Here is a 10,855-nt window from a genome sequence, read left to right as displayed (position 1 = left end):
ATTTATTATTTATTATTTATTTATTTATTTTCATTTGGGTTTTCGTTCATTCAAGTGGGAGGAGCGCTTTAATCCTCTCAGCTCTCCGGCATGGTCTAGTGGCTAGGATACCTGGCTCTCACCACAGGAGGCCCGGGTTCGATTCCCGGTGTCGGAAGTACTTTTTGGCCTGCGTCACTCTTGGTCTTTTATTTATTTATTATTTAATTTATTTATTTATTTATTTATTTATTTATTTATTTATTTATTTATTTCATTGTTGGGTTTTCGTTCAATCAAGTGGGAGGGGCGCTTTATATTCCTCTCAGCTCTCCGGCATGGTCTAGCTGATTTCACTATAGGGCATAAACAAAAGAGGACGAGTTTAAGCGGGACTTATAGACATTATACGGCACAATTTTAAAAGACGAATTGTTTGCAGAGGGTGGCAGGAGATCATTAACAATATGTCAGCCGAGCCCCAAGTAAACGCTATCGAAGCCTGGGAGCTCTTTAAGATAATAACAAAGAAGAAGGCCATTGAAAGATCGGGTTTGCTGCATAGAAATGAAAAGGAAAAAGAAAAAAATTGCAATGTCAGTTAGGCTTCGCGCTGATTCTAGAAAGTAATCTACCTGGAAAGTAGGCAGAAGAAATAAGACAGTTAAAGAACTATTGGAGCGGATTTACATTGAACAATACAGAGGGCGATGATAAGAGTGCGTGCAGAAAAACTATTTCTTTCGCTAAACGCCTACAAAACGTACTCTCGGAGACGAAAAAAGGTACTCCAAGCGCAACGAAATTAAAGCGATAACAACTAGTTGCCGAATTGTACGCGAAGGGGAAGTTATTGAGCGGGCAATTGTTGAATGCTTTCATGGGTTGCAATGTGTAATAGGATTCCCCGATTTTGTGGTATCCAATATGCCTGCAAGTAGTGATGGCATACGGAATATTGAAGGTGCGGTTTTCAACGGAATACTTATCTGTTGTAAAGAGAAAGCGTCTCTACAGAGATTTGCATGGCGTTATGTTGCCTGAGCTCATCTTAAGAGTGATGTATATCGTTTTTGTGCTGAAAGTGACGAACTGTTGAGGGTAAGAATGATGACCGTACGTTGCAAAGCGCAAATGAATTCTTCATCCAGCTGCACAGCGAAACATTGCCGGCAAAACCGTGGCTACAAGAAAAGGGTTTCGTCGTTCCGTCGTCGATAGATTGCCTTATCTGCAAGAAATCAGGGATTACCAACCACATTTTTTCTTGACTGTTTGTACGTTGTGTTTCTGTGGGACATTTTGCAGCGCACCTTGAAAAAGGACTTGCCTATCACGCTGTACGGCATCAGATTTTTGGCTATAGAAAATCGAGATGGTGTGCCCTATGAGATGTTTATATTGCTTGTGCTTCACAGTGTGTGGCGAACAAGAATGGTTGCGCGTCACGTAGATAAAGATGCCCGATCTGCGCAGGAATACTTCACAAAAAGCATTGTATACATAAGACATGTTTACAATTCTAAGGAAGAACGACCCAAATGGGCGTCGTTATTAAACGAGTTGGCTGCAATGAAACTTTTTTTTAAATAGGTCGCCGCCAGGCTGGTGTTTCTTAGCCTCGTTATGAAGTGCTTTTATACTTATTTTGTGTGTAAAGGGGGCAATAAAGAAAACTATTACACCATCTCCCGCTAAATGGGACCATGAGGCGATGCGAAGCCGGAGCACTTGCACGATCGCGTTCCGTTGGCTTTCGTAGGGCATGCTACCGATCTCGCGTCGTGGAACGCGAAGAGGAACGCTACGCGCGTCGTGTCTTCCCTCTAGCCTTGCCGTTAATTCTCACAGGGCGAGCGGGGAACGCGGTCGTCAGGCGCGCGAGGGAGGGGGAGCGTAGGAGAGGAGAGAGAGGGGGAGGGGACGTGCATGCGCTGTGCGATCATCGTGGCGTTGCGCAGGAGAGGGGCGATGCGAAGCAGCGTTTCGGCATGTCGAGCCCGCGTTTCAGAGGGGTAGAGGGGGAGGAGAGAGGGGAAGTGGAGAGGGGTAAGGGGGAGGACGTGTGTGGAGAGGAGGTGTGTGGAGAGGGATTGCGCATGCGCAGTAAGGGTGGTCACGCCGCACACCAGCCACCTGTTTGAGCTCCGCTAAAAGATGCTTCGCATCTAAAAAACGGGCATGGTCTATAGGGGCTAGAATACCTGGCTCTCACCCAGGAGGCCCGGATTCGATTCCCGGTGTCGGAAACACTTTTCAACAAAGTGGCACTAATGCCTACAGATGTGTAGCGGGCACCTCGTTTATCACCAGAAAGACGAAGAGTGGCATAGTGGGGTGCTTCCCTACTTCACAAAAATTATTTGTGGCGTAGTGGATACATCGCATGTGTACTTGCATTAGTTTCCCCAAGAGACTTTACAACAAGGTCTAGAAAGGCCGCTCTTCCAGCTTTCGCTGTGACTGTACTCCGCGCAGGCCTGGCTTTTTTTTTTTGCGTTTTCGTTCATTGAAGTGAGAGGGGTGCTTTACTCTCTCCAGCTGTCCGGCATGTCTAGTGGCTAGGATACCTGGCTTTCACCAGGAGGCCCGGGTTCGATTCCCGTGTCGGAAGTTTCTTTTTGGTCTACGTAACTCATCTTTTATTTATATTTTTTTGCGCTTTATTTCATTCAAGTGGGAGGGTGCTTTACACGTCTCAGCTTTCCTGCATGGTCTATATAATGTCGAGGATACCTGGCTCTCAGAGGCCACTCAGAAAGAAGGGTGGGGTTTGATTCCTTCTCCCAGTTACCGCAACGATCGCAGCTGCTCACAAGAAAACCGCCTGCTCTTTCAGTGAACTAATTCAGCTGATTTAATGAATTATCCTTGCATTTCATTGGTCCATATCTTAAGTAAACCTGTGCTCTCTTATATGTATTCGACAGAACTCTTAACTTGAACCTGAGCAATCGATTTCGTAATAGTCTTATTTTACAGCAGAGCTGTTATGCTCGAGGTTGGCCGCGTGTCGTAGATAAAAAATTATCATCGTCATGAACCGGCGTGGGATGCAATAACTCTGATGGCGAGAGAACGCGTACAGAGAGAGAGAGAGAGAAAGAGAAATAAAGGTAGAGAAAAGATAAATTCTTGGCGAGAGCAAGTACAGGCATATATAGCATATTATATAGCAAAGGGTTGGGAAAGAGACAGGTGAGAGCCTAAGTGGTCTCGGCTTGGCTAGGCTTTTGCCCTCACTGACAGCGCAAAAGCCTAGCCAAGCCGACTTAGTGAACCAGCGCTAATTTTTTTAGACTTTTTCTAGGTATTCGAATACACTGAAGTAAGTGCTCGACCGGAAGTGCTTATATAGAAACAAGAGTGTCGATCGTTGCTCGTGCCACTAAAATACAGAGAGAGTCCTGAAAGAGTCAAGGCACACTCTTACGACACACTTGACTCTCAGCCAAAAGAGAGTTCACGTGTCTCTTCAAAGAGGCTTATATACGTGGCAAGCAAGGGCTGACCGAAAAAAGTAACACGTTCGTCTTTTTTTTTTTTAGAATATATTGTACGAGTTGTTGGTTTGTTTGGTGCATGATGTGGCGTAAAAGGAAAAGAACTCACCGGGTCCCTTATACATTCGCCTAGGACGAGTCGAAGGCGAAAGCCATCTTCTTTTTTCTTCTCAATCCGATGTATGGGAAACGCTGAGGCAAAAACTAGTCAAGAAGACTCCGACAAGGGATAGAAGTGACACGCACAAGAAGTGACACACACTGTGTGTCCCTTCCATAGGGCGTGCGCAGGGTTCCCCATCAAGGGGGGGGGGCGAATGTTCATCGCAGCGCCCCCCCCCTGCTAAGTCAATGCATGGGACGAATTTGCGCCCCCCCCCCCCCCCCTCTTAGGTGACTACAAGGGTCAATGTACGGAGCAAATTTTGCGCCCCCACCCCCCTGTGCGCACGCCTATGGTCCCTTCTATCCCTTGTCCGGCGTCTTCTTGACTGTTTTGGCTCAGTGTCATGTACCCACTGACCCAGACTTCGACCTTATTGTATGGGAACGCGCAGCACCGACAGGTGGCGCAACAGTCCACAGCGCCGCAAGCGGCTGCTTCAGTTTCCACCTGCGTGCTACGAATTGTTTCTTCGTCTGCTACGCCCCCTTTGTATGAAATTGCGTGTGCGCGAAGGCCACAGGTACGCTTCGGAAATCGGAAGCTGTCACGCAGCGCTATAAAACGGCGTGGCGCGGCTTCGCCTACACGCTCAGAAGCAGTACAGGGGGAGTAAACGATAAAATTTCGCAGTCTCCGACGCATATTGCTACGCATCCGGGGCCTCTTCCTCACTGTTCCCGTTTACGAGCCGACGCCCAAGATAGTGGCGTAGCCAGGGAAGGGGGGGGCACAGGGCCCGTGCCCCCCCCCCCCGAAATTTTTTTCTCCCATGGGATACAAGGTGCACTAGACCACACTTCCCTGCCCGACCCCTATTCAGATCAAAGAGAGGTGCCCCCCCCCCGGAAAAAATTTCTGCCTACGCCCCTGGCCGAAGACGACGAGATACCAACGATGAGGGACGTTGCGCTACACTACTCCACACTACGCTACACTACATTACGCTACGCATCCGCGTTGCAAGACCCCCCCCCCCAAAAAAAAAAATTCCTTCCAGTTCCATTCAATTTTGTGGGAGCGCAATAAAAGCCATCTGCAAGACAACCTGTAAAGCCGACAGGGAGGACTGTACACACCAGGAAAATTAAAAATCAAAAATAAAAAATTAAAAAATTCAAATATCAAAATATTTGAAAACGCAAGGAGATTTTGTGTGAACTTTTTAAGTGACACGCGTTGAGCCAGCCCGGGCTCTCCCCTGGTATGCAGTACCAAGGATCAGGAAGGCTCGTGCCCAATCCACGCGCTACAGTCGCGAGCGACCGACGCTAGAGGTCGAGGCTGTGAACACCTAGGGAGCAGGCCACCTGTGCAGAGTGGCGGGAGGAGCATTAACTCCTGCCCTCCTGGTGCTCACAACGTTACCACCTTGTGCGTGGACGACAGAGCGGAAGTGGTAGCTTCCTCTCTCTGCCGATACGCATGGTGGCCCCTACGGACCGCACGAAGAGGACACTACCAATTCCTCCCCGTGCTCAATCGTTCGATGAGTAAGTTCCGCGTGCCAAGCCCAGGACGTGACGGTCGCGTATCGACCACGCCCTGCGCAGTTGGTCGCGGGACAGACGTTCTTACCGCCTCGCTTCGGCTCCTCCACTCGAGGATGGCGGTAAGCGTGACCCCCACGTAAACGGCCTGGATTAACCTGGGCCGCAGTGTCACCGGTGGCCGTGCTGAAAGCGCTAGTCACCTCCCGTCACAATGCCAGCGATGTCGACTTTAGAAGCCGGCATCCTGTAGAGTTGACTGTTGTTCCGGTGATATACAGGAGCGTATTAGGGCGATTTATACCTGCTGGTATAGGAGACTCACCTGTAGGACAAGTATCGCCTTTGAGATGACGTCCGAGATGTGTGAAATACTTGGAGAGCTCCTGGCACGCTATCATTCTGGTCAGTAGAGCACCGCTTACGCATCTGAAGCGTCGCAGCCGACAGGGATGTCATATGCCTTAGTAGACGTGCGCAGTCGCGCACATATTTTCGGTTTTTTTTTTACAGATATGTTCTTCAAATGTGCACAGGTTGTTATACTGCACTGTTCACTAGCTAAATCTTTCGTGAGCCATCACCTCAAGCCAGTGGCGTAGACGGGGGGGGGGGGGGGGGGGGGACACCGGGCCCGTGCCCACCCCTCTGCATTTTTTTTTTTTGCTATGGCATACAGACCCCAAAATGACACTTGACCACACCTGCCTGCCCGGCCCCCCTTCAAATCAGGAGGTGCCCCCCCCCCCCCCCCCGAAAAAAAATTTCACCTACGCCCTGCTTCAAGCAGTGTTAATGTGTTAAGATTTGAAGTGTTAGCCTTTGAGGAAAAGCCTGCACAAACGACTACTTCAAGAACGACCAATTTTATCTGTTATGTTGTAGTAATGCGCAGTGACCGTGACCGGGTCTTACTACGGGCTTGTGCTACCATTTGTTCTCTCTGTATATCCGTTCATGTATCTACCTCCTCCAAATTACCGAGTGGAGACGCCGCTACCCTCAGTGGTTTATGTTAAAGACACTCTGACAGTTGCGCATATCAGTTCTTTTCTCTGTGCAGACCTTCATGATACATGAGACAATCTTTAAGCTACGCACACCTTCCAAGCTTAGAACGGCGCGCTGCAGTGACAAGAATAGGCCATGACGACACACGCTTCGCCGCACGCGATCGCATCGCATATGACTGTTGTCATGAAACAGAGGACGAAGAATGAAGGCAGGCAGGCAGGCAAAGAACTTATTTTGAAGCACCGCTCGTGCGCAAGCCTGCGTTATTGACGCAAGCATGGAAGGCGAAATGTAGAGCGAGCGTCACGTGACAATCTTGAAACCCAGCCAAATAAACTCGCAGGGTTCCCTATGTATTTGCCTAAGACGACACGAACGCAAACGCTTTCTTCTTTTTCTTCTCAGTCGGATGTATTGATCCTCTCCTGCCCCCCATCCGAAAGTTTTCTGCACCTAACATCGCTTTGCCTCCGCCAAAATCAGAGGCATTGAAAGTTTTTCCTCACCTCACCTGGTTTTGCACTGCTTCCGTGATCGGCCCTGCTTTGACCAGGCGACGATGTCCTGTGATGTCGTTATCATGTGACACTATAGTGGCATTACGATTACGTAACGATTCTGGAGACGTGACGTCATTACGACGTCACATGGTGACGTTATCACGTGATTATTTTGCACCCTCGTGTGTTGACGCCGACGCTGCGGGCGCCGACGGTCAATTTTCGCGTTTGATGAGGCATCTAAGGCTTTCGCCTTAAAAGAACGAGGGATGATAGAAGCGACATGTATGCACCTGTCCATGTTGTCTAAGTCGTCTGTAGTCTGCTGACACCTGGCAGTTTCTCTTCAGCAACAAGCATTGAAGCAGTAGAACGTCGAGCTATCGAGAGAGCTCATGCGTCGCCTGCAATTAGTACAGCTGACTTGTTATATCGCGTCACAGTTATCAGCGCACCATGGCGCTCGTGCTCCTACCAAGGCGCATGCACATTTGCGAAGTGATCAGATCACGATCCTCGTATAACGATCACTCATATAGCAAAATTATCGGTTATAGCGAGCTAAATACGAACATGGTTGACCACGCTTCATTTCGATACATTTATTCTGTTATAAGGAACCGAAAACGCGAAAACGGCCGCGATTTGGGCGGTAACGAACAATGGTTCGCGCGAGCTCAAAACCCGAAAGGTAGCATACAAAGCAAAAGAAATGTGAAAGGCAATCCACAACCGCATTTTAACATCCTTCTTTAAGCACAGATCACATCCTCTACAAATAAATGTGAACGCAGGCCTGTTTTGTCAAAAAAAAAAAAAAACATATCCACGGAGTGAATGATGATGAGTGGGCGAAGCTGCGGAGGTTCATCGGTAAACCTGAATCTTCCGTGAATTCTGCCCAGTACATCATCACCGACGTGATCGGGCGCGTTTATACTAAAGGTTCGATGATTATGACGACTTGCAGCTCACTTTAATTTTACATGTACGCTGTGAATTTTCATGTTTAGAAAACCATTGCTTTAGAAACACCTTGCGTCTTTCGTTAAGCAGCTGGCGTCTTTTTCGTTTTGCTTTGAAACATCTGGCGTTCTTTCGTTTTGTTTTTACAAAACATCTGGCGTCTTTCGTTGGTTTATTTCATCAATCACGGCGTTTTGAACAAAATTTTATTGTTTAATCACGCACAGGAGAAATCTCACCAGGCACTACCTTGGAGTAAACAATGGCTGCTAATGGGAGAGAGACAGAAGAAGTCGGCTTTTAGCTAACACTTACACTTCTACAGAGACAGAAGAATTCGGCTTTTAGTTAACGCGCACGCTGCGAATTTTTTATTGTCAACAACGCACAGGAGAAATCTCCCACCGGCACCACCTTGGAGGTCAAAGGGTAAGACTGTTACTCACTACTACGAGCACGACGAGGGACGAACGGGTGCCGCCTTAAGGAGCTTCGCCCCTAAAAACTTCGTTGTATTGGAATTTAACCTTCTCATGTTCCGGTCTATTTACATTTTGAAATGTCATAAGGATACAGGTAAGGATTACCTAATTAATGGTAGGTTGGAAGCCCAGAATAATGCGTTTTATATAAGGATTTTTACGGGAGCCAGATTGCTGATTTGTAAGAGCAAATTTTCCTATTACTGTTACAACGAATATATATGAACTAATTATGGTCGCGATGCTATTTCGTTATAACAAGATTCGACTGTACCGCCTTTGAGTCAATACTGGCGCGTAATGCAGCCTGCAGTGAAGCCCTCGAAATCTGTGATTATCTCGATAGCCCTAGCTTATCTTTGCTAAAGGCGTCAGGTAATCGGCGTTAGGTTGACACCGTTTGCACCTTACACATTACATGATTTGCGTGTTCGGCATCCGATTCGTTTTAGAGTTCCGATATTAAAGGGATACTAAAGTGAAGCAACGAATCAATTTAGACAGATAAATTAATCTTTGAGAACTACTATACTGAATTTCGCCATGATAGGTTCATTAATAGAAGAGGAAATGATGGTCAAAGTCTCATTCTTAAATTTCGCGACGAAATCTCTACACATGGGTGTCGGCGTGACGTCATGGGATATCAAGCATTTTTTTTTTTTCTCTCGCGTTTTTCTCGCACTGGCTCAAGAAAAGTTGCAGAAATGGCACGTTAGGTCCCTGGACCATCAGAGGACAATGGGCTTTTTTTTAATGATTAATAATTAGTGAGCAGACACTGTTAAATTCTATGACGTCACAGTGAGTAGGTACCGGAGCCGGAGTCGCCACCTGCACATTCCTCCTCGCGTTTCTCTCGCTTACCAAGCGTATCTTCGCGGCAAGGGTGGCGATTTCGTTATTGTGATAGGGTAATTTACCAATACCAGGCAAATTCGTTTGCCTCGTTAACGCCCCTCAAATTCCACTCAAGAAGAAATCTTGACGACTGAGACACACAATGAAATCCTGTTTCGACCCCATTCATCAGTCCATTAACGCATAGATCATCCGCGGGTGCCCTCAACGTTTCCAACGATCGACACTTATCTGAGACGGGTAAAAAAAAAGAAAAAAAAAGAGATTCAGAGCCCTTCCGCTAATGTACCAGCGAAGCTTGACTATGGTGGGTCTGGCATAGGGAATACCGCTATAGTGAATTTATATATCTTTTCATTAGTGATTAAATTCAGCGATTAAAGAGACATATACTCGAGGATCCCGGCGTTTCTTTTGCGCATGACGCTTATTATCTCATCAACAGCGGCCACTCAAAATGAAATCCTGCAGTACACGAGAAAGTCCGTTGTTTCGAAAGTACATAAATGGCATGCCATTTCGTTTCATATGGAAGCGGCCTCTCTTTGAGACAAAATAGTTCCCGTCATTCTGCCATGTCGGCGAAATTATGCACTTTTACATTTACTTTTTACAACATGTTCATTTTTTTTTCGACACATAAACGCTGGATTAGTCGAGTTAATCGGTTAGCCGACCCTCTACGGTATAGTCTTAGTGCTTATGCTGCTCGACTGGGGACCCCGAAGGTCGCGGGATCGAATCGCGGCCGTGGGGGCCGTATTTCGGTGGAGGTGAAACACTAGAGGCCCATGTACTTATATTCAGGTGCACGTTAAGGAAATCCCAGCTGGTTGAGAACCCATCACTACGGCGTCACTCATAATCATATCTGGGTTTCGGTACGTAAAACCCCAACAATTATTATTATTATTCGGTTTGCCAAAAATTTTTGTCCTAAGCGTATTTCGCCCGCGGACGCTATCCGACCGGTACCTATACAGCCGTATGCGAACTTCGCTGTAAAAAGCACACAACGTGGAGCTTCCAAACGCGCCTTTTCGACCTCACCGCTTAAGGTATGCGCGACACCGCGCATCCGTTCGAGCTAAGTGAAACTCGGCAACCTCTTCGCTGGTGGTAAGGAGAAATATCGGTGCCATCTTGAGTCGACACCGTGCAATTCTAGGTCACTCTGTGAAAATCGGGCGCCGGCATAAGCATTTTTAATCTGTCTCGGCTCCGCGGACGCGGTGTGTATACACGTCTGTTGAACGCGGCTGTCGCAAGTCCTCGAAAGGTTTTCCTTGCACTCTCGTTGCGCGCCGGCTTGTCATCCGTTGCATGCCTTTGCGAGACGAGACATCGTGGCGTATATGGGAATGTGTCCTTCTTGCCCATAAATACATTCGTGAAGTGCCGCCGGAGTCAACGAACCTAACCTGTATGTGTGCGTTCGTTTCGTTTCTATAATTGGGCGTTTCCTACTTTGTTTTTCTTGTTATTTTTCCTCGTTAAAGTCACGAGGTTTTCTTTCAGTGCTGATGTATTAATTCTTTCTGACTTTCACCCAATCTGGGAGAATTGCGAGCGTAGTCACTATAGGTGCCGGGTTGGCTAATTGCATTTCATGCAACGTGGGCGTCCTGGATATGTTTTTTTTATTATTATTCAGCGCGTGTAATCGCTTATTCGTCTTGTGTAGTCATCTCACATGCGCCATGTGGACATCTTACAGCGCGCGCGCATGTGTGTGTGTGTGATCACAATAATAAGAAGCCAACACACAATGTACAGAAAAGAAAGCATTGGGTTATTTTTTTTTTCGTCTAACTTAAATATGGAAATGTTGAATTAAAATAAAGCTTGCAGCAGGAGCAATTCGAAGTGATGTTTTCGCATTACACGTGAGGCGTTC

General features: G+C 47.2%; 1 non-coding gene across 1 annotated transcript; it reads left to right on the top strand.

The window, feature by feature from the left end:
* The first annotated feature begins 84 nt into the window (after window positions 1-84).
* Window positions 85-157, top strand: Trnae-cuc (transfer RNA glutamic acid (anticodon CUC)). Its single transcript has one exon. It is a non-coding gene; the product is annotated as a tRNA-Glu (tRNA).
* The last annotated feature ends 10,698 nt before the right edge of the window (window positions 158-10,855 follow it).

This window comes from Rhipicephalus sanguineus, chromosome 4, assembly GCF_013339695.2.
Source record: "Rhipicephalus sanguineus isolate Rsan-2018 chromosome 4, BIME_Rsan_1.4, whole genome shotgun sequence".
Lineage (NCBI taxonomy): Eukaryota > Metazoa > Arthropoda > Arachnida > Ixodida > Ixodidae > Rhipicephalus > Rhipicephalus sanguineus.
This window is presented reverse-complemented; position numbering and strand designations above follow the sequence as displayed.